We start from the raw sequence: 19275 nt of genomic DNA, 5'->3' as shown, positions 1-19275 counted from the left end.
AATCTGGAAATTTATATGTCATTAGGAAGATTCCCTCAGCACCGTGCTCATTTGTTTTGTTGGGAATTACAATATGTAGCATAGGATTTAACAGGGAGGATAACGCAGAAACAGACTCTAGTTAGAACAGAGTTAAAATATTATAGTCAATTAAATAAAAGTGCTCATGGTTTCACAGGAGAAATAAGTTTTATCCTAATGGGAAATGAGGAAATCCATGAACAAAAGTCCTGTTTGAGTTTGGACTTGAAAGATGGCTAGACGGTCTGAGAAGAAGGAAGACGGGAGGGCGGGTGGGAGCACAGACAGGTGCAGGGGCAGGAACGTGAGGGGTGGATGTGAAAATGCTGCCTGGTCCTGCTGGGTTGGGTGCGGAGCAGACTCTAGATGGTGCGAGAAAAGCTTGAGACCCATGTGACAAATGAGGCCACGTTTAGAATGGTAGCTTGAATTATTGAGTCACATTGAGTGGTAAAGATGACCGAAGGGCAGAGCAGTGGAGAGGGATAATCTGTCGGTGACATATTGACTAGACTGGAGGAGGGGCGAAGGAAGGAGCCCACTAGAAGGGCTGGCATAGGTTCCAGTGGCCTTAGAGAGACAGGTGAGTTTGTGAGATGGTGCAAGATGGATTCCACAGGCCTTGGTAATGGTGGAATGCCTAAGGGGTGTGAGGAGAGACACAGTAAGATGCTTCCTGTGCTAGCCACCATGTTTTGAGTCTGGTGGTGGCAGATGGTCGGTGCCATCCCAAAGTTCAGAACCTCAGGACAAGATGCAGACACCGGAGTAAACACTGTCCTATAGATCGGAGCGATGTGCAGATGGAGCCGGCCGCAGAGAGTCGGAAACAGGAGACTCCAGCTGGTGAGTGAGGGCAGAGCTGGAAATAGAGATTTAGAAGTCAGCCACATGGTGGTGATAGGTGAAAATATTAAAATGGCGAGGCGTTCAGGAATACACAAACTCACCCACTTATTCAATCCAGAAACGTTTATTAAATGTCTGTCCCATCCCCACGCCAGCTGCCTGTTTGTCAAATGAGACGTGGCTTCTGCTCTCAAGTAGTTCTTGCCCAGTCATGGGTACAAAAGCAAATTGACTGTGCAGCAGTTGTGTATGGTAAGACAGAGGTGTGTACAGTGTTCTCCAGGCCCTCAGAAAAAGAGGATGAAAATCAGGCAGTGAGGAGACGCATATGCATGTATGTGTGTGTGCATGTGGATATCGACATGTGTGTGTGCATGTGCATGTATGTGTATTTGTAAGCATTTGTGTGTGCCCGTGTGTATGAGCATGTGTGTATGTGCATATGTGAGTGCATGTGTGTGGGTGAAGATGTGCATATGTGTGTGTGCATGTATGTGTGTACATGTGGATATAGGCATGTGTGCGTGCATGTGCATGTACGTGTATTTGAGCATTTGTGTGTGCCTGTGTGTATGAGCATGTGTGTATGTGCATGCACGTGTGTGTGAGCATGTGTGTATATGAAGATGTGCATATGTATGTGCATGTGTGTATGTGCATTTATGTGCCTGTGTGTATGAGCACGCATGTGTGTGTGAGTGCATGTGTGTATATGCATTTATGTGCATGTGTGTATGAGCATGTGTGTGAAGATGTGCATGTGAGTGTATGTGCATGTGTGTGTGTGTCGTGTGTGTATAAGAAGCCTCCTAGAGAAACTTAAGCCAAGGATGAGAGGAAACTGGCTACATGGAGGGGCTGTTTTTCCAATGTGCTACATTTGGACAATTACAGTAAGAGCAATAGTAAAGAGTTCCCGTTAGGGAGCGGTATGGAAAGCAGTGGAACGGGCACGTAGGACCTTGCGTGGTCAGCCAAGACATGTGAACTTTATCCTTAGAAGTACAGGAAATTATTGATGTCTTAGACTAGGAAAGGGCTTGACCAGACTTGAATTTTAAAGCACATCTGAACAGCGGTACAGACAGATTGGGGAGGAATCCTGGAGGCCCCCACTCCCACGAGCAGAGAACTGCACTAATCGGCAGGAAGAGATGAAGCCCAGCCTCGGGGCCATTGTGGCCATGTGGAGGAGGCAAGCATGTGGTGACACAGCGATTAAATGCACGGGATGCAAACTGTGAAGGGGCTGGGCTGGTTGGTCCATGAAAGGGGAGAAATCAGGATGATCTGAAGCACTGTGGTCAGTGACCACAGAGGTTTAGAGTAAAGAAGAAAAAGGAGAACACTGGGGTAAAAAGATGGTGAACTGGGGGGACCGGCATGACTTGGAATGGTTTCTGGCACATACTGGGCACTCAGATATTTGTGGAATGAGTTAGTTCTTCCCTGGCAGTGCCTGGAGGACATCCCCAGAAGCTTCGAGACTTGTGGCTCTGAGCTGGGGTGGGAGGTCTGGAGGGCTGGGTGTCAACCTGGGGACAGGATGAAGCAGGAATGTGAGGAGCTGAGGGAGGAGTGGCAGTCGAAGGCACCCAAGGGAGCAGACTGCATGGAGGCCCACCCGCCACCACAGCCTGAGAAGCAGGAGAGCTAGAGCTTGCTGGTGAGAGAAAGGGGCTGAGTCCTGAGTTAGAATGGAGCGTGGGATGCCTGCATCTGAGATCAAAGGACAGTAAAAAGGCGTGAGGACAAAAGGGTGTGTTTGGTAGGGGTCAAGGATCTAGGAGCTGGAGGGGCATTAGGGGGTCACTTCTTCAGGGTAAACACTGGTGAGGAGCCCCCTGGTAAAACAAGGAAGGTCTCTGAGAGCTGCACCGTGGCCCAGAAGGGCCAGGTTGGGGCACGGGTGACCCCAGAAAGGTGCATGTCAGGGGCTCCAGCAGAGGCACAAGCCTGGAGCAGGTCTCCCCAGTGGAGAGCAATCTCTGCACAGATGCAATGTCGTGAATGAAAGCAGACTCCAGCCTGACCCTGGCTGGCTCCTCTGTGAACCAGGACTTAGCCTGTAGCTTCAGTGTCACTGACCAGCTTGTCCAGTCCCCAGCTTGGCTGGGTTGTGTTTTTCCTCTTTCAGGGCCTCTCAGCAGGTATGGCTCTCAGGGCAATGACCGAGAGGGTCCAGGTCACTGTGGGTCCAGGGGCGCTCCCTGCTGCCTGTGTCCACACTTTCCTCTCCCAGCCACTTCTGTTCCACAGCCAGGGTGTCAGAGGCCACTCCATGTGGAACTGCTTGAGAGACTCCAAGTGATCTGGAAGACTAACATAGATGCCCTTTTATCAACCGAGATGGCACTAAGGTTAAGAAAACTAAGCCACCCACATGTTGTGGGTTCAGGGCTCGGGAACCACGGCAAATTTCTCAATTCCTACAGCTCAATTCCCTAACAATAGGGGCGATCCACTCCAATTTACAGCCTGACCACCACAACAACTCTAATTGCACAGAGGACCAGCCTTAGAAGCAAATGTTCTGTTCTAATAAAATTGCAGACCCAGGCCTGCTTTGGCAGCTTCAAGGGGCACACACGGATGTCTTTTTATCCTTTAGTTCACCTTCTGACAGTCAAGTTTCTCCAGTCACGGCCATGTTGAAATGTTGACACAATGTAAACCATAATTTGAGTTTGCAAAACTATGGCAAAGTTAATGCTACTGTTGATTTCATACATTTATTTATTTAGAGCTAAAAATGAATTGTTATGTGCCAAGAACTGTGTGTGTACAGCACAGGCTATGATGGGCAGGGGCCAGGCTTCCTGGAGCGCCCCCCATCTCCAGGCAGATCCAGAGAAGAGGGGGCACATTCCCATGAGGATGGCAGGGCTGCCTCCAGGAGGTCCTGTAACCCAGCCTAGGAACCAGGGCAGACCTCCCAGGAGTGGAGTCTGAGCTGAGGCTAGGGGAGGGACAGAGGTCAGCAGGTTGAAGAGAGAGGAGGGGAGGCAGAGAGTCTGTGACTGGCAAAAGAACAGGGTGGACCAGCACTTAGTGGAAATATACAGAAAGCGGCTGAGCGGGAACTCTAACCCACGGGTTCTGACTGCGTTCTCAGTGTTCTTTTACGTAAACAGTTTCCCCCACACGATTGCTAATTCAGAAACGAACATTGTGGCTCTGATTCCAGCTCCGTGATTTCTCTTACCGGCAGCCTGGTCACCCACGGCCGTTCTTCATATTGAAAGGTAAATACTTCCAGACGCTATTATGCGTCTTATTACATTTTCAAATAGGAGGTTTCAGAGCTAGCTTTAAAGGACGTCTAAGTAGTTTCGTTCATTTTCTAGGTCCGCCGTAAGAGAGCATTAGTAACTGGACAGCTTAAAACAATAGGAATTTGTCCTCACAGGTTCTGGAGACCAGAACTCCAAAATCAGGGGTGGGCAGTGCCTCACTCCCTTAAAGGCTGTAGGGAAGAATCTGATTCACGCTTCTTTCCGGCTTCTGGTGTTGCCAGCAGTCCTTGGCGTTCCTTAGTCCGGAGATGCCTCCTGCAACCTCTCCTTCCTCCTCCGTGAGGCACTCCTCTGCGCGTGTGTTTCTCTCCTTATAAAGATACAAGTCGTATTGGATCTAGAGCCACCCTCCTCTAATTATGACTTCATCTTAGCTTGGTTTCATTTGCAAAGACCCTATTTCCAAATGAGGTCATGTTTACAGGTACTAGGGGATAGGACTTCAAGGTGTCTTCTTGCGGGATGAAGTAAGCCACGGCACTCATTACGTTAATACCACATGGACATCACAAATCCCTAGGCTGTCATTTCTGTGTGTGTGTGTGTGTGTGTGTGTGTGTGTGTGTGTGTGTATGTGCCCTTATTTAAAACACATCTAAGCCAAACACATTTGCAATATACCTTCATGTTTGCAACTTCAGTCAGCTCCTTCCCTGAGAAGACTGGGAGGTTTAGCTAAAGCAGGTGCTCCTGGAAAATGGTGATAGGATTGGAGCCTCAAACTTCCTGAAAAGTCACCAGAATCTCCAGCCAGTTGTTCCCGGAAGGACATGTAATCAAAAGAATAACTGGAAGAAGTGATGTCATGGGCTGGGGGAGCAGGCACAGTAAATGGGACGTACACTGATTCCAAGAAATGTGGGCTCTTCCCCGTGTTGAGCTTCAGGATGTACCACTGTGAGCGTAACATCTGTGGCCTAGTGGATAATTCCCTTTCTTTTCCTTTTTGAATAGTACATGTTGCATGCTCTTAGCAAATCTAAAAATAGTATTTAGAGTTACTGACTTATTGCCTCAGTTGCCCAAGGCTATGTGCTAATTACCGGCTTAGAAAGAGGAAAGGGAGGGAGAGAAGAGGGAGAGGGAGCTGATTGTCACAAGTTAATTCTCGTTCTGCACTTCCATCCTGTGGCACAAAGTACATGTCAAAAACGCAGTAGTGGCCATCTGGCTGCCAGTCCAGTGATTGCTTTCGCTCATCTATCCATTCAGCAAATGTTTGTTCTAAGTGGTCCAGCCATCAGTAACAGGTACTGTGTATAGTGCTTTGCAAAGGAGACACAATTCCAGCCCTCACAGGGCAGGTCTAATAAAAGCGTGCATTCAGTGCTCACACACATACACCTAAGTGAGTATTTCCATCTAAGAAATTCCTGGTACCTTGAGAGCATCTACCAGGGCGCCTGACTGAGTCTAGGGGTCGGTCACAGAGCACATCCTTGAAGGACTGATACTGGAGGTCAGAACTGAAGGAGGATTCAGTGTTGATCTTGGTGAACAAGAGCAAAGGCAGGTACCACATTGTCCAGATGAGAGCAGCAAGATGTACAATGGCCCGAGATGTTCATAGAGGTGAAAATTCTTCTAAATAATAGTGGATTGGTCAGTTTCTCCTTTCGGTTTTGTCATTTTTGGTTAATCCATTTTGAAGCTGTGTTATTTGATGCATGTAAACTTAGAATTATTGTATCTTCCTGGTGAATTGAAACTTTCAGCAATATGTAGTGCTTTTTCTATATCTATGAATGCTTTTGGTATCCTATGTATGATATTAATACCACTTTTCATTACTGTTTGCATGATGTATCTATTTCCATCATTTTATTTGAAACTTCTTATGTCTCTTGTTATGTATGCTTTTCTATAACGAAATGTATTGCAAACCAATTAGCACTCTTTGTCTTTTAACCAGAGAGTTTAGCTCATTAACATTGATTTTATTTTTTGATATATTTTGATTTATTTTTATCTATTTAGGTTGCATATGGTCTAGGATTTTATTTTGCCTCAAATGTAAATTACTAATTATAAATTAGTAATTATCCTAGTACTAGCTACTGAAAGAGTTTGTGGATATTGGAAGATCAGAGATAAAGGACATTTTAATTCAAGGAACAGAAAATGGCATGAGCATTATATTCGCATGGGACACTTCTGCCCCCCCCATGTCCTATGGGGGCCTAGATGGATTCTACGTTCACAGTAAAACTGCGTCTCAGTTGAGGAAAGCTGCGCTTGGGGAACCTGCTGTTTTTTAATGAGTGGTCAGCAAGGCTGCTTTTGTCTTAGAGGAAAACATTACCTCATTTCCCAAGGCTGCTCATGGCAAACACGATGCTGAGCAATGGCCTGGCTTAACAGTGGTCAGCCCTGACATTCTTCACATACTCAGCAAGAAGGTGCAGTGACACTCAGGGCCCATGGCGGTGGCCATTCCCAACAGTTGTTTTTCACTTATACTACTTTTTCCAAGTTTCTTTTTTCCTGCTTTTTTACCATCATTTGAAATTTTTTTCTCGTTCTGTACTTTGCCCTCCATTAGTTTGGCAATTATACATTGGATTATATTCTTTTTATTAATTGCTTTAGAAACTTAGCATGTATGCTTAACTTCAGCATGTATGTTTGACCAATCTATTAAATTTTTGTCTAAAGGTAATCAAACCTCTTTATCTTCGGAAAAATATGAAAACGTTAGAAGGTTTTAACTGATCAATATCCTCTATATGCTATTTTTAAAATCACGACCTCAATTCCAACTTAAGTCCACAAATCATGCAATACACAAACGGTTTGTTTTTATTTTTATGCAGCCCATGTGTGTCTAGCTTTGCCCATACAATTTCATTGGTAGTGAATTTTCTCCAGTGGGTTACTTGGAAATGTCTTTGTTTTGCCCTTGTTTGTGAAAGGTTTTATTTGTTGGACAGAGAATTCAAGGTTAAAGTTATTTTCTCTTAGCACATTGCATATATTATTTCACTCTCTCATCTTCCAATATTGCTGTTGAGATGGTAGCTGATGATAATTAACATTCGTTTGTAGAAAGTTTGTCTTTTCTTCTGGTTGCTCTGGAGAGATTTTTTATTTGTTTGTTTTTCGTATTCTGCATATTTAATATGATGTAGTTAGGTATTGTTTTCTTTTCATGAAATCCTCCTGGAGATTTTGGGGGTCTTTATAAATATGAAGATTGGTATATTTTATCTGGTCTGAAAAATGCTGCATTATTGCCTCACCTGTTTGAATACTGCTTTTCTATTTTTCTTTGGTTCTTCTGTCTCATTCTAAGAGTCAGAGGCATGCTGGATTTTTCTCCTTCTATCTTCCATATTTCTTAACCCCCTTTCATATTTCCTGTATTTCTGTCTTTCTCTCAATTACCATCAAATTCTACCCCTCCTTTACTAACTCTTTCTTGGACTTTGTCTATTGAATATTTGGCTTTTTTCTTTTTTTGAGAGAGTCTCACTCTGTTGCCCAGGCTGGAGTCCAGTGGCATGAACTGCAACTTCTGCCTCCCAGTTTCAAGCAATTCTCCTGCCTTAGTCCTCCGTGTAGCGAGATTACAGGCATGCACCCCCACACCAGCTAATTTTTGTATTTTTAGTAGAGATGGGGTTTTGCCATGTTGGCCAGGCTGGTCTCAAACCCTTGACCTCAAGTAATCCGCCCACTTCGGCCTCCCAAAGTGCAGGAATTATAAGTGTGAGTCACTACACCCAGCCGATCTATTGAATTTTTTATTTAAATTATAGTTTCAGTTTAAAAGTTTTACTTTTTCTTTACAAATCTGCTTGGTCATTTTATAATCTAGTTTTCTTATAACGCTTCAACCTTCCTTGCTGTTTTTCAAATCTATTAAACACACATATAATATTTACACAAATTCCTAACCTTTGCCATCTACACAGGTCTGATTTTGGAGTTTGTTGTTTCTGTTGACTCTTGCTCACAGTTCATATCCATGATTATTTAGCGATTTATGTTTGTGAGCTCATGTCCCTTAGAATTTCCCGATTGAACTCTGAGACATGTTTAAAGCATGTTCTTCCAGAGAGTACTTACATTGCCTCTGCCTGGTCCTCAGTGTGCTGCTGACCTGGAACCTCTAAAAGCTAAATGTTTGGATTGGAGTTTTTCAGGCAGCACTAGTAGTGAGGATTTTGGCTTCCAACTGGCTTCAGTGTGAGCTGCAGAAATCTGAGAGGCAGTTTTTACCTCTTGCTCTTTTCTGCACTCCCACCTGAATAGGTAAGCCTCCTCCTTCGCAGTGAGGTTTTTCCACGGTCACGCACTCTAGTCTGCTCTAAGGGACTGCTGACTGATCCGACCCCACACCCTGCTTGGCCCCCAGTGTTGTAAGCAGATCCCCGCTGAACCCCTGGTCTAGATGCTGAAACTCACATAAGACTGCAGGACAGACACTGCTCATAACAGTGTTTGCCCTCAGAATACCTCCTTATCCTCCTTTTTTGCCTGCCTTTATTCTCCCTGCTCACTATGGAACCACCTGCTCACTATGGGACCACCTGCTCACTATGGGACCACCTGCTCACTATGGGACCACCTACTTACTATCGGATCAGCATTCTCAAGCATTCCAGGAAGGCTCTCTCTACATACATGAGCCAGCAGGTTGCTGAGAATGGGGAAGAGCACAGTGGAGTGGGGAAGGGTGGTGCCACCTCCCAGCTCCAGCTTCCTCCCAAGTTCTCCTGATGAGGGGAGGGGAGGTGGCAGGATGAGGTGCTCCTTTCCCACACCTGCTGTTCCAAGTTGCTACATAGGGCTTTTATGTGTTCGTCTAGTTTTCATCTCTAGTAGAGGTATTTAGTGCCTAAATACTGTAGGTGTTTATGAAATATTTTTTAAACAATGAAAATTTATTGCTAAAAAAATCTAGCAAGGATTTTATGTTCTCCTTTGTACCCCTGCCAGATTTAGAGAATTTTTTCTATGATGAGGGGTTTTTTTTTTCCTTTTTAAGAAATCCTTCCTGACATAGTTGTAACCTGCTTCCTCTTTCCTGCTAACTCCCTTCCTTTTGAATTCCTCTATAATTCATGTATAGTCTTGGAAAGTCCCTTATTTCTGGGTTGACCTCCTAGACCCTCAGCATCTCCACTGCATAAGGGGGTTCACTCTGTGTTTCGTAGATAAATGTGTCACAGAAATAATAATGCAGACCAAAGTTCTTAATCAGTAAACCACGGAAAATAATCCTAGTAATATCTGCTTCCATACAAGCATGGAATGCTACAGAGAGTTGCTTCTCTGAAGAATTTTAGCATTGGTGGGAGAGAAAGGGGAACCCAAAGTTGTAATACAGCACAGTGAGCAAACTAGAGGTGCCCAGGAGACACCCCAACACGGCCTGCAGGGTGGAGGGATCTTGGTGGCTTCCTGGAGCAATGCTGGATCTGGAAGGTGATGGAAGGAGACGTGGTCAGTGGGCAGATGCAGAGTGGGCAGGAAGGACAGCCGTGGCCACTGTGTGAATGATGTCACGGAGACACCACAGTTCTTCTCAGGAGCAAGTCAGCGGGGCAGGAGCAGAGACTGCGCCCTGGGGGAAGGTGGAAGAAGGACTGGCCAGGAAGAACAGACTGCTGTAGCCTGGGGCTGCCAAGCTCTGGAGCTATGCGTGCCCTGACGTAACTGAACCAGATTCGCTTCTAGAAGGATCATGCTGGTGGCGGGACCACAGGTGGGCGTTGTAGGGAAAGCCTTTAGCCAGTAATTACTATTTTCTGGCAAGAGCTGAGGAGGGCCCACGCCGTGTTACGGAGGGCAGGGTTGGAAAGAAGGCAAGACGGGGAAAACATTTAGAAGGCACAGTTGATGAATCTCAGCAACTAGAGATGTAGGAATAGAGACGTGTCCAGAGTTCATGGTAAGTCTTACCTTCTGCTTTGGGCAGCGTGACACGTGGTCATGCCTTGCATGAGACAACATAGTTTAAGGGAGTTTTTAGATAAGAATTCTCGTATTTGGGAGTGGACTCTCTTCCCAGCCCGTTCATTACTTTTCCGTGTGTGAAACGCTAGGATTTCTATGAATGACTCTGTTGAGCACCTTACAGTTTACAAAGCACTTCCACATACTGGTTTAACTGCATGAAACTGTTGTTTTCATAGGAGATGACCCTCCCTCTTCATCCTAGAGTGGGCTTTTTCAACCTCACCATCCACAGTGTAAAAAACAGGCTTCGTTTCTTCAGAGTCATTTTAGGCTCCCAGACAAACTGAGCAAAAGGAACAGAGACTAGTGACATTTTCGATGGACACGTCTTGGTCCCGAGCCTTTCCTGTACTGTGTAGAGTGTTCAGCAGTGCCCACCCAGCTGCAACAACGAAAAATGTCTCTAGCACTGGGGACCCGTCCTCTACCATCCAGAACCGCTGTTCTAGAGACTCAGAGAATATCAACCAAAGTCAGGTCATGTGATCTGCGCAGCGGGCAGAAATTTAATTCAAGACATTTTACTTCCCAGTGGACATTCCATGGCGAGCTCCTGGTACCGGCTCGCTTTTAGATCCGTTTTTCGCCTGTCGCCAGCTACATCTAACTTACTCTCTGACAAACAGTACACGTGCTCAGCTCTGCCTGACTCAGATGAAGTACTCCATCTTTCGACGGGAATGACGACGTTCCCTTCTATATCTACTTGGTCACTTTGAGTCTCTTGTCTTTCATCGTACTTTCATTTCTTGCTTTTATTTCCTTAAGCTGATCTGATCTGACATTCACTGCTCTGCCCTAATGGTCCAGCGGCCAGAGCCTGCTCACAGCTGAGTCTGCAGTCGGCTGTCTTGTGGCTGTGCTCCTGACTTCAGCGTTCTTGCGGATTTCGAGCACAAGCCATTGTGAGCTTGTGCTCCTCGGAGCTGTGTCTGAGGAATTCTTTGAACCCGGCTTTAATGCAGATTCCTCTAGAAAGTGTCTCTGATTGTTTCTGCTAGGCACCCAGGGCAGCAGCAACTCAAGACCTCTTTAAATTGTCAGCTGGAGCTGGTGCTGCTGTGTTCACATGGGCGGTGAGCTGAGGCCATGCCCCTGTGCAAAGGCTGGCTGCTGCTGCAAATCCCAGGGGATTTCTCATGCTACTGGACCCTGCTTCGTGCCAGCGTTCGACCATGATTCCTCATCCAGAGGGTTATGGGGTCCACCTCAGGCCAAGTGCAGCGCCCTGCTGGACTCCCACGTTTGTGGGGCAGGCTCTGTCCTCTGCAGCCCCCATGGCTGGGACACGGGGTCACATGCTGCAAACCTGGACCCACTTCTCAGTTCCTGCCTCTGCTTTCTGATCTTACTGACTTGAACAAACCTGGCTTGAGATCGGGTCAAAACACGTTTCAATGTCTCCCAGTGGGGCAAATGCCCTTTTCTCCAGTGTCACTTTCCACAGCTTTTCTTCCCACTCTTGGACAACAGACAGCCCACACTGACTTGAAGTTCTGAGTGCTTGGTTAGTATTTTCGGTCTTCACGATGGGGCCCTTTCATTGACCTGCGCAGGCAGCCTACAGTCAGAGCTTGCTGGCTTCTCCCATCTCGTGTGTCCCCTACCACCCTCTCTCCCCACCCACCACCTGATCATCCTTCCTCTCGGGGCCAGAGCCAGGAGCAAGGAAGAGGAGAGAATGGGCTTTGACTGCTCCCCTCTCTTCCCCCGCCTGACCCTTCTCTCCCGGAGGTCCCTGTTAATGCCGCTCCAGGCAGCATCTCTGAGGACTTCACATGGCCCCTCCTTGGCCCAGGCCTGGCCTGTAGAAAGCACTCATGTGTCCGTGGCCAACAAGCCTTGTGCGGACAGGGTCGGCCAGCATACAGCCTCTCTGCCCTCCTTGCGTTCCCTCCGGATGGTCCCAGTGGGTGCCAGACCTCAGCCACCTGGTCCTGGCACATCAGCACTCCCCAAGGGGCCCCACAAAGTCAGCCCTCCTGGGCTGGAATAATATAGGTGGCACCTCCCTGGCACTTTGGGTGGTGGAAAGGAGAGGAAGGGTGCGCTCAGCACAGATACTGCAGGATTTCCTCCGTCCACGCTCCCCTCCTTCACCCTCCAGGCTCTCCTGCGTTCTCAGAGACCTGGGCATTGCCAGGGTTGTGGAACAGCCTCTCGATATCTTTTTAAATTGGCATATAGCTGTTTGTCCTTGAAATTTGCAAACTGAGTGTATCTCAGGGAGTAGGTAGAAACCTTCCTTCCAAATGATCAATCCTAAAATCCTGTTTGTTCTAAATTTAACCCTGGAGTTCATTCACTTCCCTTGGCCACACCCTGCAGTTCTCCTGGCCTCATCCTCAATCTGCTTATTTAACAAGGGCCGCAGATATCCATTTGAATGGCTGCGCTGGGGGCTCTGTGTCACCAAAGCTTCTGGGGATGTTGAGTTCCTGTCCTGTAGGGCCTTATACTGTGATTGCTGGAGACAAGCATTTAAAAGGTGAAGAAGACAAAGGCAGAAGATGAAGGAGAAGGAGGAGGAGGGGGAGGAAGGGAAGAAGGAGAAAGGTGTGGAGGAGGAGAAAAGGAAGAAGAATCACATATTATCAGAAGTCCTGTAAAGAAGATCAGTGTGAGGTGTTCTGGAGAGTCTGGAGAGAGGCCCTCTGTTAGATGGGCTATCCAGAAAGGTCTCTGCAGGGAGGTGCTCATTTGGCTGGAAGCCAAAGCTTGAGAGGTAGCGGAACAGGGGCCCGGGCAGAGGGAGGAGCAATATGCCAATTTAAAAAGATACCGAGGCTGGAGGTGGGATGGCCTTGGCAGTTCTAGGAATGAAAGGGAGGCCAGGCTGGTGGAGCCCAGGAGCAGTGTGGGGCAGGGTGGGACAGGGGGGTGAGATCCAGGGTCCTTGTGGCAGAGGCAGTATAGGCAGGATGAGGCGTTTGGGTTTAATTATACTTTCCTGTCAAGAGAGTCAGAAGCCTGGCAGAGTTTTAGGCAGAGAAGTGAAGGATTGGATTTGGATTTGTGTGGAATGGCCACGGGTGGGCAAGCTAGCAGGTGACCACTCTGGTCTAGAGTGGGGGTGGTGGCTTGTCCTGGGGTGGACATAGTAGGTGAGTGGGTCAGATTTCAGACACCCTTTGCTGGACACGTCCGGGTCACCCCCTGAGGTGGACACAGCCTTCTCCCCAGGGTGGGGAGGGTGGCTTGTCCTGGTTGGGCGCAGTAGGTGAGCAGGGTCAGATTTGAGATACCCTTCACCAGACAAGCCCAGGAGGTGCTCCTGACATCCTCCTGCCAAAGCCTCCTGGGCTTTTCGTCCTCTTCAGGTGTAAACTCCATGGGGCTCTCTACCACCTGACCCAGCACCCCTCCTCTGCCCTGTGCCCCCTCCACACCCTCACAGCAGCCAAATGGACCTCCTCAGGACCAGGCTCTCGCTGGCCTTTAGCCTGAGTTCCCAACAGAATGCCCTCACCTGTTCTTGTTTTTCCAGCTGGAGCTCGCTCATGGTCACCTGTGAATGTAGTGGTCACCTGTGAGTGTAGTGGTCACCTGTGAGTGTAGTGGTCACCTGTGAATGTAGTGGTCACCTGTGAGTGTAGTGGTCACCTGTGAGTGTAGTGGTCACCTGTGAATGTAGTGGGCACCTGTGAGTGTAGTGGTCACCTGTGAATGTAGTGGTCACCTGTGAGTGTAGTGGTCACCTGTGAATGTAGTGGTCACCTGTGAATGTAGTGGTCACCTGTGAGTGTAGTGGTCACCTGTGAATGTAGTGGTCACCTGTGAATGTAGTGGTCACTTGCTAGACTAAGGGCTCCTCTGGGGGACCTCTTGGGGCTCTCTCCCCACTCTAAAGCCCTTCCTGCCTGGGAGAGAAGGCATCCTGGCTTGTCTGTGCTACCTCAGAGACTGTAGCACTCGCTGGGGCAGGAGTCCCTGCTGTGCCCTGTGCCAGTTCCCAGGCTCAGCACAGCCCACAGCAGCAGAACTGTAGATGTGCAGACAACCTGGGCTGATGATTGACACGGGCTCCAGGGCTGATGATTGACGCTGGCTCCCGCCGTGCTTCCTCTCTAACTCATGCATGCCGAGGTGCTCATGGGAGAGAAGTAATTAATGATTATTAGTGAGTCACAAACATGAATACGACCAAGTCTGCCCCACACAGTCGGTTTCACATACTACCGTTGGCTCTCTGTTTTCACAGGTCTTGTTTAAACTGTGGTCTCATTTGCCTTATATTTTAAAAATTGTTCTAGTTCTTGAATATTAGCTTTTTTATAGGTTTTTAAGGATGGGAAGTATTTATGGTGTGAAACTATACCAAACAATAATTTTGCAAATGAAGGCCGAGTGCAGGGGCTCACACCTGTAACCCCAGCACTTTGAGAAGCTGAGGTGGGCAGATCATTTGAGGTCAGGAGTTCGAGACGAGCCTGGTCAACATGGCAAAACCCTATCTCTGCTAAAAATACAAAAATTATCTGGGGATGATGACACTCGCCTATAGTCCCAGCTGCTTAGGAGGTTGAGGCAGGAGACTCACAGGAGGAGGAGGTTGCAGTGAGCTGAGATTGCACCACTGCACTCCAACCTGGGGGACAGAGTGAGACTCTGCCTCCAAAAACATTTGCAAATGAAATTCTGTCTTTAGAGTTAACGTGTTATTTTCTCATCTCATGTAATTTACAGGTATGTATCTTTGTTATTCCATGTTTGTGGTCACATTGGAATAAAACCTGACAGTTTTGCAAGTTGTCGATTTACAGGGAACCATCTGAGTGTACTACGTAAAGGCTCAGCGATTTTGGTTTCAAGGTGGTAAAATGGAAGGGATGAGGAAGGAGGGGGAGCAACTTGGAGATGGCATCTGAGGACCTGAGGACCTGTCCTGGAAATGTTGGCCCTGCTTCCTTCCCTGCAGCCCGTGGGTCTCTGGCGAGTTCTGCTGCCAGCGTCACCGCCCACCTCGGCCTCTTGCTCTCCATCACAGTGGCCACTGAGGTTTGCTCTTCATGAGGACACTGTCCTGCCCTCAAGGTTGTCACAGGGTTGTCTCCCTGACTCTGTGTCCACCTTCCCCGGACTCTCCTCTGCTGTGCACCCTGCTGCCAGGAGCACTTTCTCCAATGCAAGTGTGTCCCTATTGTCCTCAGCTTCACGCTTCAGTGGCCCCTTTGCTAAGCTTAGGACAAACGTCATTCCCTCCACCTGAGCCCACACCCTGAGCCCATGCTCTGGCCACACAGTGTTTCTCACCCCAGGGCCTTTGCATAAGACGCTCTTTCTTTCTGATCTCGTCTCCACTTGCCTGGTTTGAAAACCTGTCCCAGTGTCCCTCTAGTCCTTCCTCTCTCCGCGTGGGCCAGAGGCATGTTTGTCTTCCTTAAAGCCTGGCACGTTCCGCTGACTCATAGTGTATTTTTGTATCTGATAATTTGTCACTTGCCTGTGATGATCTTGTGAGAGGGCACAGTGCTGAGTGCAGAGGACGAGATCATGAAATGCATGATATGCGAATGCATTCAAACAAGGAATTCTTCCATCCTATAATTATAACTGTAATTATCATCTCACCGCATTTCTACCATAATGTTTTACAAATATTATGACTATTAAATAATCTTTAAGTAACTTTTATAAAAATTTAGACTTAGTGACTAGATTTAAATCTATGGATTAACAGAGTGAATAGCAAGTGCCTTGCTCAATCTATCAGGATTCTTTTAGGTACAAATGACAGAAAACTCGGCTCAATGAAAAGATTTGGTATTTTCCACCAAAACAAGCCTCAAAGGGGTTTGGCTGCAGAATTGGTTAATGCAGTAACTCAACAGCGTTTTCAAGGATCCAGAATGTTTCCAGTTTCTGCTATGCCGTGCTTAGCATGACCTCAGGGCCCCAGACACCCCCAGCTCTGAGTGTCCATCCTTACACACTACTCAGAGGTAGAAGAAGAAACTCGCTCCTGTACTCTGCCCCAATTTTCTTTCTTGCTCTGAGGACTTAGGCATTTCTCCTCTGATCTTGTTTTTTGTTTCTTGGGTTTCGACATGGGCTCTGGTTCTGTCACCCAGGCTGGAGTGCACTGGCACGATCTCAGCTCACTGCAGTCTCCGCCTCCCTGGCTCAAGTGATCCTCCCCCTTCAGCCTCCCGTGTAGCTGGGACCACAGTCATGCACCACCATATCGAACTAATTTTTGTATTTTTTAGTAGAGAAAACCTGGGTTTCGCTATATTGCCCAGGCTGGCCTTGAACTCCTGGGCTCAAGTGATCTGCCCATCTCGGCCTCCTGAAGGGCTGGGATTGCAGGGGTCCTGATGTATTTCATACCTGCCTTGGGTCCATGTTGTCCTCTGGGCTCCCACACTGCTCAGCGTTCCTCTGCCTCTCCACCTGTTCCTGAGTTGAGCTGCGGGTCTCTGCTCCCTCCTCCCTCACTAAGCTCTGGTTCCCATTTCCTTTTCCTTTGTATTAAGTTCCCCCTGGGTCTCCTGGTTTTTGTGTCTCTCTTCTGGTCTTTCTCTCTCTGTGTTGTTGCTGTTGATTTCTGTATGCCCTTCCTCATTGGACGGGAGAGATGAGAAACCTTGTTGCAGCCCCCTGACTTTGCCCTGTTATTCCCCAGCCTGGACTCCCACCTCCTCTTCTCTGTGCAGGAAACATATTCCCTCATCTTTTCATCCTCAGGGCTTCAGAGCAAAGGCCATCTCCCTCTTGACTTCGCCAGTTAGAATTGGCTTCTCATTCCTCTCTTACGGGCATGTCTTTCACATCACACAAAATGGCATCAGCCTTGTTAGTTCACTCACCTTCTTTTCCATACGACTGTGAACTTCTTGGGATGCCGTAATCATTTTGTGGCCCTATTACAGCCACAGTGCCAGATGTTAGTAGGTGTTCAATAATCACTTGTGGAATTGCACTGATCACACCTCAGCTAATCTGGTGCTCAGAGGTAGCAGGAGCCGTGGCACTCAGTCTCAAACTTTGTGCTTGAGTCAGAGAAAATGTGGGATACTCAGAGGTCTACCAAGCTCTTTATGTTCTCTCCAGCCCTCTCCCATTCCGTCATCTGGGAAAGGGCCTTCATCAAGTTCACTTTTCTTTTCCGGTATTTGGTATGGATAAGTGGGCTGTAGGCTGCAGTGGGCCTTGATGTTATACCTACTCTAGGTGTATTCACTTGGGAGGATTTCATTGTACAAACACACGAAATAGTATTCAGTGGTAACTCGAGATTGCGGTATACCTGCATTTTACCAGGACAAAAAGGCAGACAGATTTACTGTTCTAGCAGTGAATTCCATGTTTGAAATCTGATTTCCCCCCAAGTTCAACAGGACAGTTTTGTTTTCTTCAAATTTGAGGAACTCATGAATGTCCCATGAGACATTTCCTTTCCAATTTTGTCTGATCAGGTCAAAATACTCTTGTTGGTACAACACAAGCCTTGGCTTAGGCCTGCCTCAGGGCTTTTGGCCTGAACAGGATGCCCACTGGTTGGTACAGCTGCCATTCTGCACCCCTGTCTCTGGACAGTATTTCCGGCTCCCCTTCTGAGACAAGCATGGTCAGGTTGGCCCTCCCTCATCCCTGGAGTCTGTGGCCAGTCGCAGGTCCATCTACTGCTTCCCACGCTGGGTCCAGTATTTGCCTAGAGTTAGGATTTTTGTGTTTGCCTAGAGCTAGGATGCCTGAGGGTCCCAGCAGGGAAACTGGGCACTGAGAGGCTGGTTATGAGAGCACAGATTATTACCTTCCCAGCAGAATCTTAAAGGAAGCAGGAAAACCAGTTTTCATGGGCACTCAACTGGCACACCCTCTTGAAAAGCAGTAAAAAGGGGTGTTTGGTGTCCTTGTGGGGTCCTGCACTTCTGATTTTAAAGAAAAAATCGTCATTATAGATCCTTTAATACGTCATATGAAAATCAATTGCACTGTTTAATTTCACAAAGCACTCCCATATCAGTGATCTTGCATAAGCCTCTTGGTATCCAGTAAGGGAGATGAGGCAGGTTTCACTCGGATTTTCCTCTTAGAGATGAGCCGTGGGAACAACGTGCAACGGTACCCAAGTTCACCAAGCAAGGAAGGAGCAGCGCCAGAGTCCTGGAGCTAAAGTGTCCCCCTGCTTCCACTCCGAGCAGCGCCGCTCAACGCCGGTCTCCAGGAAACCCAGAAAGCCTATCTGACCTGCCTCAGCCCGGATGCAGCGTGGGCTTTTAAAGCACTTATTTATTCAAGGACATTCTGACCTCTCTGCCCACCTTAGCCAAAATAGCCTGTCACAAGTATTAACGCGACGTCGGACCAGTCCAGGAGGCAAAACCACGCGAGGATTTCTGCAGTTCGCACTGCGAACCGGCAAGACCTGTGAGCCCTCCACCACGCTCGTCTCCGGTCTTTGCAGGTGGTGATGGCGTTAGGTCAGGGGGCTCCTTTCTCCCTGCTTTAAACACAGACTCAACACGTGCACAGGAGGGAAGCAGAGGCTGCTGCGCGGGGTTGCGAGCCCGCAGATCCCAGCCTCCTACCGCCCTGGGTGAGCATTTCCAGGGAAAAAAAACGAATGTTTCCCTTTAAGGCAGATTCCGAGCGGCGCTGCCGCCAGCAGTGGGCCCGAGGGCCTTGCCATAGACCGGGGTCACCCCGCCCCGGGTTTTCCCAGTGCGGGCCTGATAAGCCATCCGTATAGACGTTTCCTAGAGCCGGCGGGCGCGGAGGGCGGATGCGTCTTTGTTCTGCAGCCGCGGGAGGGAGCCCCCGCCCTCGGGAGCCTTTGTCCGCCCGGGCAGAGGCAAGGCCCCGTCCCGCGGGGCCCGCGGCCGGGGGAGGGTGCCCTGCTCGCTGTGCGCTGCCGTTTGGGTTGGGTTTTCCCGAAGCGTTTGCCGATCGACAATTAAAGTTTGGATCGGCAGAGAAAAACATGATGACAAAGTGTGCATAGGGGTGTTTTAAGAAGGAAAACGTAATGACGGCCCCAAGATGGAAGGAAGAGCAGCCGGGCCGAAGTTGCAGGACAGGAACGCCCGCGACCCCGCGGCTCCACGGCAGCTGCACTGCTCGCCCCAGCCGGGAGCAGTTTTGGGCTGAGGCTCATTAGGCATGCGACGGCCGCGGGCGCTGATTGGCGGGCAATATTGTG

The 19275-nt window shown here is 48.3% G+C and overlaps 1 protein-coding gene across 6 annotated transcripts in view; it reads left to right on the top strand.

The window, feature by feature from the left end:
• Positions 1-19275, top strand: part of RPS6KA2 (ribosomal protein S6 kinase A2) — a 494183-nt gene that overhangs the window by 220131 nt on the left and 254777 nt on the right. The window contains exon 1 of one of the 6 annotated variants that reach the window (XM_078370460.1): positions 4013-4115. The exons of 4 other annotated variants lie outside the window; for them this stretch is intronic. The gene's annotated coding sequence lies outside the window, so the exon portion shown is untranslated. Of the gene's footprint in view, positions 1-4012; positions 18673-19275 lie in introns of those variants that run through there. One more of the 6 variants, XM_078370457.1, reaches the window with a different exon arrangement.

This window comes from Callithrix jacchus, chromosome 4 (assembly GCF_049354715.1).
Source record: "Callithrix jacchus isolate 240 chromosome 4, calJac240_pri, whole genome shotgun sequence".
In the NCBI taxonomy this organism is placed as follows: Eukaryota; Metazoa; Chordata; class Mammalia; order Primates; family Cebidae; genus Callithrix; species Callithrix jacchus.
The sequence above is the reverse complement of the archived record's forward strand: the minus strand, read 5'-3'. Positions and strand labels throughout refer to the sequence as shown.